Here is an 11,316-nt window from a genome sequence, read left to right on the forward strand (position 1 = left end):
CTGCACTATGTGATTAGCTGTGGCAAAACACAGCTAATCACAACAGTACACACTGATTGAATGGATTGTGATTGTAACTACAGTGATTACAGTAATGCATGCTTGTTATACTCACTGTGGATCCTAAGGGGTTCATCCTCCAAATTGTGTAAAAAGGCTGTTTCATCTCATCTTCTCTGTCCCCCCCTTCTTCCACAGTCCCCAATCCATCTCCTGATAGCTTAGGGGGCACTCTGCACATGCTCAGTTTGGTGTGTATTGCGAGAGAGTTTTTTGTGCATGTGATCGGCACAGGGCCAATCAGCACTGTCCAGACAGTGGGTCAGGGGTCAGTCAGCCTCGTAGGACAGTCAGAGAAGAATGAAAACTCCCCCTACCAGTGCTCGGCCGGACATAAAATATACCATCTTCAGAACCAACCTCCAGATACCTCCAAAAGTGTAATATTATATATTTTTTAATCTAATAAAATTAAGGTATTTCTTTTTATCTATTTATACCGATACTTTTTTTTAGCTTTCTAAATACATTGTTTTTATTAGGGTTGCACCGATACGGAGTATTTTCACAAGTATCGGTATTCATGCAAATGCATACCTGAAACCAATACTTTCAGGCTCGGCTCTTTGAGCTGTCAGTGGGTCTCCCAGTGTTAAAGAAGTCCGGCAATTGGAGCTGTCAAAAAAAAAAAGCAGCCGACAATGTTTATTATCAACATTGCTCAGCCCTGAAACACTAAAATAAAAAGAAACACTGTTCCTTTTTGTATATTTCTGTTTCTTCATCTGCAAATGTTCCTCTGTTTAACCCCTTAATAACCCTTAATTTACGCTAATCAGCCTTAATTAACTCCCTATTCTCCTCCATTTAATTATTATTTCCCTGCTTTTTTTCTTTTGTTCTTTGCTCTTGTTTTATAAACGATAAACAATTAAAACTTTTTTTTTTTTTGCTTGCTTTGTTAGTGAATATTTTTACACATATATATTAACATATTTACACATTTCACATTGAAAAAGTGCTAAATTAAAAAAAAAATCTATTAATTGATTAAATGTAATTAATTAAATAATTTCATTTGTAAATAACTTTTCAATGCTTTGTACAGCTGAAGTTACTACAAAACAGTAGCGGTAAATGGTATCGGCGAGTATTAAAAAAGTATCGATACTTGTACTCATTGTAAAAAAATGGGATCAGTGCATCCCTCGTTTTTATATGTATGTACATCTTTTTATTATTTTCCTTTGTATCTGGAGGTTGGTTTTGAAGGTGGTATATTTTATTATATTATATTTTCTTTATGTGTGGTGTCTGAAAGCAATAGTCAAGCATTGTATTGTTTGTTACCAGTAAGTATAGGTGCATGCGCTGTACCTGGTGACACATATGGATTAGTGTCTATGCACCTCTATCCCACCCACAGTTCTATGAATTTGTTTTCCCCCTTGTTTTTTTCAAATGTGTACATTATTAGTTGTTTCTAGATATTCAGTAGTACTTGGGATTGCCATCACCTGGAAGTGGGGATCAATCTGGCAGATAAATGACCAAAGACTGCCTGTGCTGTCTCGCACCCCTGCCACTCCTGTCTGTAGGTAGGAAGCCTTCGGCAGGGCCGAATCAGTGCATGCCTGCATCCTCCACCAGCTGCTGTCTCCTTCCACTTCAGTGTTGAGCTTGCAGCAACCCTCTGTGTTTTCCAGCACACCGTAGTTCTGCCCTTAAAGTGGTTGTAAACCCTTACAAACCACTTTGACCTACAGGTAAGCCTAGATTAAGGCTTACCTGTAGGTCCAAGAAATATCTCCTAAACCTATACAGTTTAGGAGATATTTACAAAAAGACAGCGACCGCTGTCTACGGCGCATGCGCCGTAGGCAGCGGCGCACTGGGCAGGCCACAGATCACGCCGATATGCCACTCGTCTCGGCTCCCATGCGCATGCGCGGGAGTGACGTCATCGCGGCTCCGGCGAATCACAGCGAGACCTGGAAGTCACTCCGAGATACATGGCAGCGGCGAACATGAAGGCGGAGGACCGCTTTGGGGGCTTCGTTCTCAGGTAAGTTATTCATAATGAGCTAGTATGCTATGCATACTAGCTCATTATGCCTTTGCCTTCTGGGTTGTATTTTTTTTTTTAAACTGCCTTTACTTCCTTTTTAAGGGAGGGCTACCTATGTACATAATTTAGGGCACATTTCATTAGTCCTGTGTGTTTCAGCACACTAGTATTTCTTCCCATAGGGGCTGGTGTGCATCCCAGTGGACAACCATTGTCATTGTGTAGACCAGTTATATAAACTGATCACTGGTTGTACATGGAGGGATAAGTGCAGGCTTCATAAAAGGTACCATGTTGATCTTACTTTGCCCTACATCATACAGTCCAAGTACAGTGCCTTGAAAAAGTATTCATACCCCTTGACATTTTCCACATTTTGTCATGTTACAATTAAAACATAAATCTATTGGGATTTTATGTGATAGACCAACAGAAAGTGGCACATAATTGTGAAGTGGAAGGAAAATGATAAATGGTTTTCATTTTTTTTTTTTTTTTTTTTTTTTTTACAAATAAAAGTGTGGTGTGCATTTGTATTCAGCCCGCTTTACTCTGATACCCCTAACTAAAATATAATGGAACCATTTACCTTCAGAAGTCACCTAATTAGTACATAGAGTCCACCTTGTGTGTAATTTCTCTGTATAAATACAGCTGTTCTGTGAAGCCCTCAGAGATTTGTTAGAGAACCCTAGTGAACAAACAGCATCATGAAGGCCAAGAAACACACCAGACAGTTCAGAAGCAAAGTTGTAGAGAAGTTTAATGAAGGGTTAGGTTATAAAAAATATCCTAAGCTTTGGACATCTCACAGAGCACTGTTCAAGCCATCATCCAAAAATGGAAAGAGTATGACACAACTGCAACCCTACCAAGACATGGCCGTCCACCTAAACTGACAGGCCGGGCAAGGAGAGCATTAATCAGAGAAGCAGCCAAGAGGCCCATGGTAACTTTGGAGGAGCTGCAGAGATCCACAGCTCAGGAAGGAGAATCTATCCATAGGACAACTATTAGTCATGCACTCGACAAATCTGACCTTTAAAGTGGTTGTAAATGACCCACAGGTAAGCCTAGATTAAGGCTTAACCTGTAGGTCCAAGACATATCTCCTAAACCTACACGGTTTAGGAGATATTTGACAGCGGCACGTAGGCGCACTGAGCATGCTGCTGTTAGTGGAGGCTCCTGTGCGCATGCATGGGAGTGAGGTCATCGCAGCCCCTGGCCAATCGCAGCATTGGAGCCACGATACCCAGAAAGAAGATGAACGCTCCATGGAAGAGGGGGCAACGGTGACATCGCTGGCTCCTGTGTCAGCTAAGTGACACATAATGGGCTACTATGCGATGCATAGTAGCCCATTATGTTTTACCTTTGCAGTGAAACAAAGAGGAAGTAGGACTGGCAAAAAAGGAAGCCATTGTTGAAAGAAAATGGAAATTTGGTTGGTGCCTTTAGGTGGCAGTGAGGCACCTAAACAATAAAAATGTACCACGTCCTATAGGGTATGTAGAATTTGCAATGTTTGAAAAGATGGACTTTAAGGGCACGTATGTAATGTCTTAATCTACATATATATCACAATATTATAGTACATATATAGCGTCAAACATAAAAACTGGACTGCTAGTGGTTCCCCTAATGTACAAACTGGATATCATTTTACTGTGTGACAATACTGAAGGTGCATTCACACAGGTGTATCCTCTTGGTTGGGATTTCACTTCTCCAGTAATTGATTACAAACAGTTCTGCTCTACATGTTTCACGGATAAATCCGTTGCTTATTCAGGAGTTGGAATATTTCTATATATGAAAAAATATTTTTAGTAACTGTATTTTTTACGGAACAACTTACAATCATAACAGTAAAAACTAAATTGCTGCAATAAATTTAATGTATATAAATAATGTATCTAAACTCACTTGTGCCGTAGACCGCAAGAATCCCCCCAAAAGGTGAGAGGGGAAGAAACCAACCACCTGGGCCTCTTGAACCAGGAAGTAGCCACCGTTAGTACATGAGTCAGGGTGTGGGTACATACAAGGTAACTAAAAAAAAAAAATGTATAGAAAAAGGGGAGGGGGGGTAATATATCTTTAGGGTAGGTGGCCCTGGCTGAGGTGGTATGTAATTATATACTGAGGTAATCCCTCCCAATACTCACACATATAATACACTTGGCTTGTTTACTTAAAGCAGACTTGCTTGGCAGTCTTGTATGTGGCCTTGCAGAGCTAAATGCAAACGAGAACAGGGGCACAGAAAAGAAAGACACAGAGTTCTCTAAAGTTGCAGGAAATGCAGAGAAAAAGTCCCCAACCCTTTGTGCTTTGACATCACGTAGTTTCACGCAACAGAAAAATGCAGTGCACCGCATTTTCGAATGCATGGGGGTGTTAAGAATTAATGACACCTGCACATCTGCAAAAAGCAGCACGTTTTGCCTGTGGGTCTGGGAACCCTTCCAATTAGCACATGTTCCCCAACTCGCATATGTGTGAACCTAGCCATAGAGCTGCAGCAACAGCTCCTAAATGTATACAAATAAAAATACCTAAAATGCACATGTTGTTATCGCTTTTATAAATAAATCAGATGGCATACCATTCATGTACTCCAGTCAGTGTTGACTTGCCACAGAGAAGATGTTTTCACATGTGTAAATGGAGACTTATATAATAATACTGTGTACACTAGTTATCTGACAGGCAATCCCAGCCACAATACATATGAGAGGGTTACCAGATCTAGGTGAAAATGGGATCACTGTCATCTCATGTTTACAGCCAGATTTAAGGACTTCAACCACCAGCAATGTCATGTGAAGCCAGTCATTGTCTTGCAGGACAATTTCATGCGTCAGGTGGTAGGTGCACCAACTAGAAATAAAGGGTTACTAGATCTACTGATTACCAACAATACAGACCTAATCACGGATGTGGAAATACAGGGAAATTTAAGAAACAGCGATCACAGGTCAATTGGCTTCAGTATAAATCACACAAATAGGAAACATAAGGAGGAATACAAAGACAATGAATTTCAAAAGAGCCAACTTCCCTAAACTACGAACCTTGCTAGAAGGCATACATTGGGATAAAATCTTAGGAACAAAGAACACGGAAGCGAGATGGGTTCACTTTAAGAGCATATTAAATAAAGCGCATTAGCCAGTACATCCCATTGGGTAATACATTTTAAAGTGAACAAAAGTCCCGGATGGCTTAAAGGGATTGTAAAGTGATTTTTATTTTTTATTTTAAATAACAAACATGTTATACTTACCTCCACTGTGCAGCTCGTTTTGCACAGAGTGGCCCCCCAACCTGCTCTTCTGGGGTCCCCCGGCGGCTGTCTCAGCTTCCTCCCGCAGGTGCTTCTCACGTTCATGCGAGCTCCCTCGCATGGTGAGAAGCATCTGCGGGTGCGCTCCCGTGATACAGCTGGCGGCTATAGCCGCTCGCTGTATCACACGGCCCCGCCCCCGGCGCTCCACGTCAGTGGATGTGATTAACAGCAGCGCAAGCCAATGGCTGCGCTGCTTTCCATCCATCCACTCCAGCCAATCAGCGGCCAGGCTGAACGGTGGAAAGGACGTCGGGGGACGAGCGCGGGATTTTCGAGGGGTGAGGTAAGTAAAATGGGGGGGCTGGGGGCACAGGCAGTGTCAGATGTTTTTTCACCTTAATGCATAGAATGCATTAAGGTGAAAAAACATTTACCTTTACAACCCCTTTAACTCCAATGTAAAAATACATATAAAAGCAAAGGAGAGGGCCTTCAAAAAATACACGGTTGAGAGATCATCAGCATTCAGACTTTATAAAGAATGCAACAAGAAACGTAAGGGTGCAATTAGGATGGCTAAGATAGAACACGAAAGACACGTAGCAGGGGAGAGCAAAAAATAAAAAATCCCAAGAAATTCTTTAAGTAGGTAAACAGTTAAAAAGGGAGGACAGACCATATTGGCCCCATAAAGAATGAGGAAGGACATCTGGTTACACACGATGGGGAGATGGCGAAGGTATTGAATTTATTCTTCTCCTTAGTTTTCACGAGAGAATCATGGGCTTTTGTAACCAAAACTGCAGTGCTCATCCTCACGACACGTCACAGGAAAGAACCCACATGGCTAACAGAGGACAGAATTATAATTAGACTTGGGAAACGTAACATTAAAATCACCGTGACCGGATGGCTTGCACCCAAGGGCACTTAGGGAACTCAGTCAAGTAATTGCCAGACCATTGTTCCTAATTTTTACTGACAGTCTACTGACTGGAATGGTACCAGTGGATTGGAGAAAAGCCAATGTAGCATCAGTATTTAAAAAGTGCTCAAAATACATCCCTGGTATTTACATACCAGTTAGCCTAGCATCAATAGTATGCAAGGTCTTGGAAGGGATGATAAGAGACTGTATACAGGATTTTAGTAATGAAAAAAACTATCATTATCAGTAATCAGTGTGGATTCAAGAATCGTTCTTGCCAAACCAATCTATTACCTTCTATGGAGGAAGTGAGTTGCCATCTAGATAAAGGAAGGCCCATAGATGTGGTGTATGTGGATTTTGAAAAAGCATTTGACACAGTTCCCCATAAAAGTTTACTGTACAAAATAAGGTCCATTGGCATGGACCATAGGGTGAGTGCATGGAATGAAACCTGGCTACAAGGTCGAGTTCAGAGGGTGGTGATAAATGGGGAATGGTCAAGGGTGGGTAGTGGGGTCCCACAGGGTTCTGTGCTGGGACCAATCCCATTTAATGTATTCATAAACGACCTGAAGGATGGGGTAAACAGTTCAGTCTCTGTATTTGCAGACGATACTAAGCTAAGCAGGGCAATAACTTTTCCGCAGGATGTGGAAAAGCTTGCAAGAAGATATTAACAAATTAATGGGGTGGGTAGCTACATGGCAAATTAGGTTTTATGTAGAAAAAATGTAAAATAATGCATTTGGGTGGCAACAATATGGGCATCGGATAGGAGGGCCTCATAAAAATATTTCTGAAGGGGGATTAGCTCTCCACAGAAAGGAAGCAATAGTGCAGTCAAATTGTTGGAAAAAAGCTTTAGGGATCCAAATTGGTGAGTGTCTTAGTACATAAAGGAAACCAGTAGAAATTTAATTTTGATCAGGTTTATCCTGCCTATGAGGGACAATGGCAAATTATTATTATTAACTCAGGCAGGACTTTGACCAACCTAGTTGCAAGGACCTTGGCCAAAATGTTGAGGTCATAATTTAATAGGGAAATTGGCCTATAGGAGGCACAATGTTTCTGGTCTTTGCTTGGTTTGGGAATGAGTATAATGTGGGCACTAGGGATGAGCTTCGAGTTCTGGTCGAACTCATGTTCGTTTCGAACATTGCCTGTTCTGCGAACAGTGAACAATTTGGGGTGTTCGCAGCAAATTCGAAAAGCCCTGGAACACCCTGTACAAGTCTATGGGATAAATCTAAAGTGCTAATTTTAAAGGCTAATATGCGAGTTATTGTCCTAAAAAATGTTTGGAGACCTGGATCCTGCCACAGGGGACATGTATCAATGCAAAAAAATGTTTGAAAAACTGACTTTTTTGGGAGCAGTGATTTTAGTGAAACAATAAAAGTGTAATATTCCTTTAAATTTCGTACCTGGGGGGTGTCTATAGTATGCCTGTAAAGGGGCACATGTTTCCCATGCTTAGAACTGTCCCTGCACAAAGTGTCATTTCTGCAGGAAAAAAAAAGTCATTTAACCACTTCAATACAGGGCACTTTCGCCCCCTTCCTTCCCAGCCCAATTTTCAGCTTTCATCACTCTAGCGCTTTCAGTGACAATTGCGCGGTCGTGCTACACTGTACCCATATGAAATTTTTAGCATTTTGTCCGCACAAATAGAGCTTTATTTTGGTGGTATTTATTCGAGACTCCGTTTTTTATTTTTTGCGATATAAGCGCAAAAAGGCGGAAATTTGGAAAAAAAACAATATTTTCTTTTTTCTATTTTAAAAGAAATCCAATAAAATCAAATTTTGTCATAAATTTAAGCCAAAATGTATTCTGCTACATGTGTTTGTTAAAAAAAAATTCCGTTAAGTGTATAATAATTGGTTTGTGTGATCACGGACATATGTACGCAAATGATCATGTACATATGTGCAGGTGATCACGTATATATGTGTGCAGATAATCATTGGAACATGTGATTTTAGTGGGACATATGTGGGGGACATGTTTTTATTATTAGGGACATGTGTGTTATGGGGACATATGTGGGGACTGTGTTTACACTGTGTGGTGTGTTGTGTGTTTACACTAGACTGGTGATCAGCCAATCAGAGAGCCCTCCTGCCGATCTGAGATGCGCCGTGTCTGGGTGACACGGGCGCATCGGGATTGCGCCGCTGCGCGGGCACGATCCCGCTCCTTCTGATGGACGTTCCTGAACGTCCTATCAGAAGTAGACGGCTCCCACCCAGCCGTATATGTGCATTGGCCGGGTGGGAAGTGGTTAAAATCACTCGTGGCTATAAATGAATTGTTGGCAGCCATAATACAGAGAACAGTCATTGAAAGTCATTGATTAAAAAAAAAAAAAAAGCGTGGGGTTCCCCCAAGTTCAATTACCAGGCCCTTCAGGTCTGGTATGGATATTAAGGGGAACCCCGCGTCAAATGAAAAAAAAATTATGTGGGGTTCCTCTTAAATATCCATACCAGACCCTTTATCCAAGCACGCAACCTTGCAGGCCACAGGAAAAGAGGGGGGGCAAGAGAACGCCCCCCTCCTGAACCATACCAGACCACATGCCCTCAACATTGGCAGGATGCTTTGGGGGTCTGTGACCCCTCAAAGCACCTTGTCCCCATGTTGATGAGAACAAGGGCCTCATCCCCACAACCCTGGCCGGTGGTTGTGGGGGTCTGCAGGCGGGGGGCTTATCAGAATCTGGGGCCCCCAGATCCCGCCCCCCCCCCTCGTTTGAAAAGGTAAGTCAGCCCATTGGGTGAGATCTGAATTAGAGGAATCAATGACAGCATTTAAGATAGAATTAAAGCCACTAACAAATAAGGTGTGTGTAGAAGGGAGGGGAGCTAGCTTTTCATAGATGGAGAATATAAAATACGTGTTCCACCGGTCGAGGTAGGTACATATTGGCAAAGGCCCAAAGTATTGAGTGAAGTTCCAGTAGTAAGATTATGTACCTGCCACTGGGGTCCAGTATCACTCTCCACTCTACAGGGCAGTGCTTTATTTAAAAAAATGGCAACTTCTCTCACATAAGTGAAGTAGGTAGCATGGAAAGCTTGTCTCGTCCAGGATGTAAAGCCAGTATACAACTACCCGTGAGATGGGATTCTTGCGGGAAGAGTATGTGGGGTTTGCAAAAACGCAAAAACTATGCGTTTATGTGGGGTTTGCAAAAACTTTGAATAATAGGGAGCTTTTGAATTTGTCATTGAGACCTCGTATGTTCCAGGAGACTAATCTAACGTCAGATACAGCCATATTGGAGTAAGAACAAAATCGGTGAAGACCATTCTCTGCCCCTCGGGGGTAACCATATATAAAAATTTCCCACAGTGCACAGAAATGCAAATAATGAGGTATAATTATGGCAAGTATAAGCAGATAAAAGTACACGAGCAGTAAAAACATCGGGGATGCCCTATTATGTAGCCAACATAACTAGGCTAGTAGTTTGATCGAACTATTGCAGAAAAAGTTTGCTACAGCAATGAGCCCGTACAGCACACCTTGGATAGTTCTGCATTGGGCGTAAGAGCAGTGCAAAATTCAAAAAGAAACAAAACAAAAAAAGGAAAAACAAGGACTGCAAAAATTCATGCAAGAGGGGGACACGCACACCCCATACCATCAGGAGAATAGAGCTAGATAAGGAGGTGCTATGGACAGTGGAAGAATATGGCCTTGACAGGTGAACTGCATGGGTGAGAAGATAAAGGGATGGTTGTTACACTCACTGGGCTCTGCAGACATCTCAGGCAGAGCAATCTTCTCTGCGGAGAGTTATGAGCCAGGTGTCAGCATCTTCAGGCGAATCGAAGAACCTCACCGACCCTCGATAGGGGACTCTAAGGCGGCTGGCATATAACATGCTGTATGGGATTCCCCTTGTACGAAGCCTCACTCTGCTGTCATTGAATGAATTCCTTTTCTTCTGGAGTTGCACCGAGAAGTCCGGGAAAAGATGCACCACTGAATTGTGGTAGGAAGGGTCCGGGTGTTTCCTGGCTTCGCTGAGGATTCTGTCTCTCAAGTTGAGGAACCAGACTAGGAATGGCCTGGACGGGTACCCAGGATGTGTTGGCCCTCTGTGCGTGCGTTTCATTACGTAGGTGAGTGAGAGATCAGTGAGGCCTAGCAGGTCTTTAAAAAAGGACTCAGCAAACTGTGTGCTCACCTTCCAATCCTTCTGGCAAACCCAGTACCTGAAACATTGTTTCCGCGCTGGCAATTTTCAGCATCATCATATTTAGCCATGAGAGTATGGATCGTTTGCTGCAGAGATTGCAGGAGCTGGTCGTGCTGAGCAGTAGTATCTTCCACGGCTGCCATGTGGAACTTGGCTTCAGTGAGTCTGCCCCTGATTTTGTCAGTTGTTGCTGGTCAGGATACTCTCAACGGTCAATCCTCACCAGCATAGAAGTAATGCTCTGCTCTATCGCCTGTAAAATTTGCGTATCTGCACACTCCGGCTAAGCAGAGGAGGCAACATCCTGCGGAGAGATCCATGTTAGATAGTAATGCCCCGTTTGTGAGCTAAGATGGCATCCGGACATAAAGCGGCGGGAGTACTCAGCTGTTGGCACGCTGTCTCGGCAGAGGATCGGCGCTTAGAAGGCATCGCAGGACTCACCAGGGCCAGCAGGAGCTGACAGTCTGTTCGGCTAGTAAATTTCTCACAGAAAAGGGCAATGGAGAGCAGGATTGTCATGAAGCTCACTCCACAGACATCCCGCACTACATCCGGTCATGCCCCCCAAGTTTTTGATTTTTTTATACAATAATGTGATATACAGTTTGTTAATCTAGTTATGTGGTACACATCATTATGTATTATTGCATTCAGCAATATACAGAGGAATATATAATTTGAAGCTTTAGGTACGATTGATTTATTTGTATGATGTGGCATTTCATTCTTGCACCCAGGCAGCACAATGTCTTGGGCCAGCCCTGCGGCCGAGATTCAAACCATGTTGATCAATTAATTTGGGTACA

This window comes from Lithobates pipiens, unplaced genomic scaffold (genome assembly GCF_037356315.1).
Source record: "Lithobates pipiens isolate NorthernLeopardFrog02 unplaced genomic scaffold, aLitPip1_a1.2 Scaffold_25, whole genome shotgun sequence".
Lineage (NCBI taxonomy): Eukaryota > Metazoa > Chordata > Amphibia > Anura > Ranidae > Lithobates > Lithobates pipiens.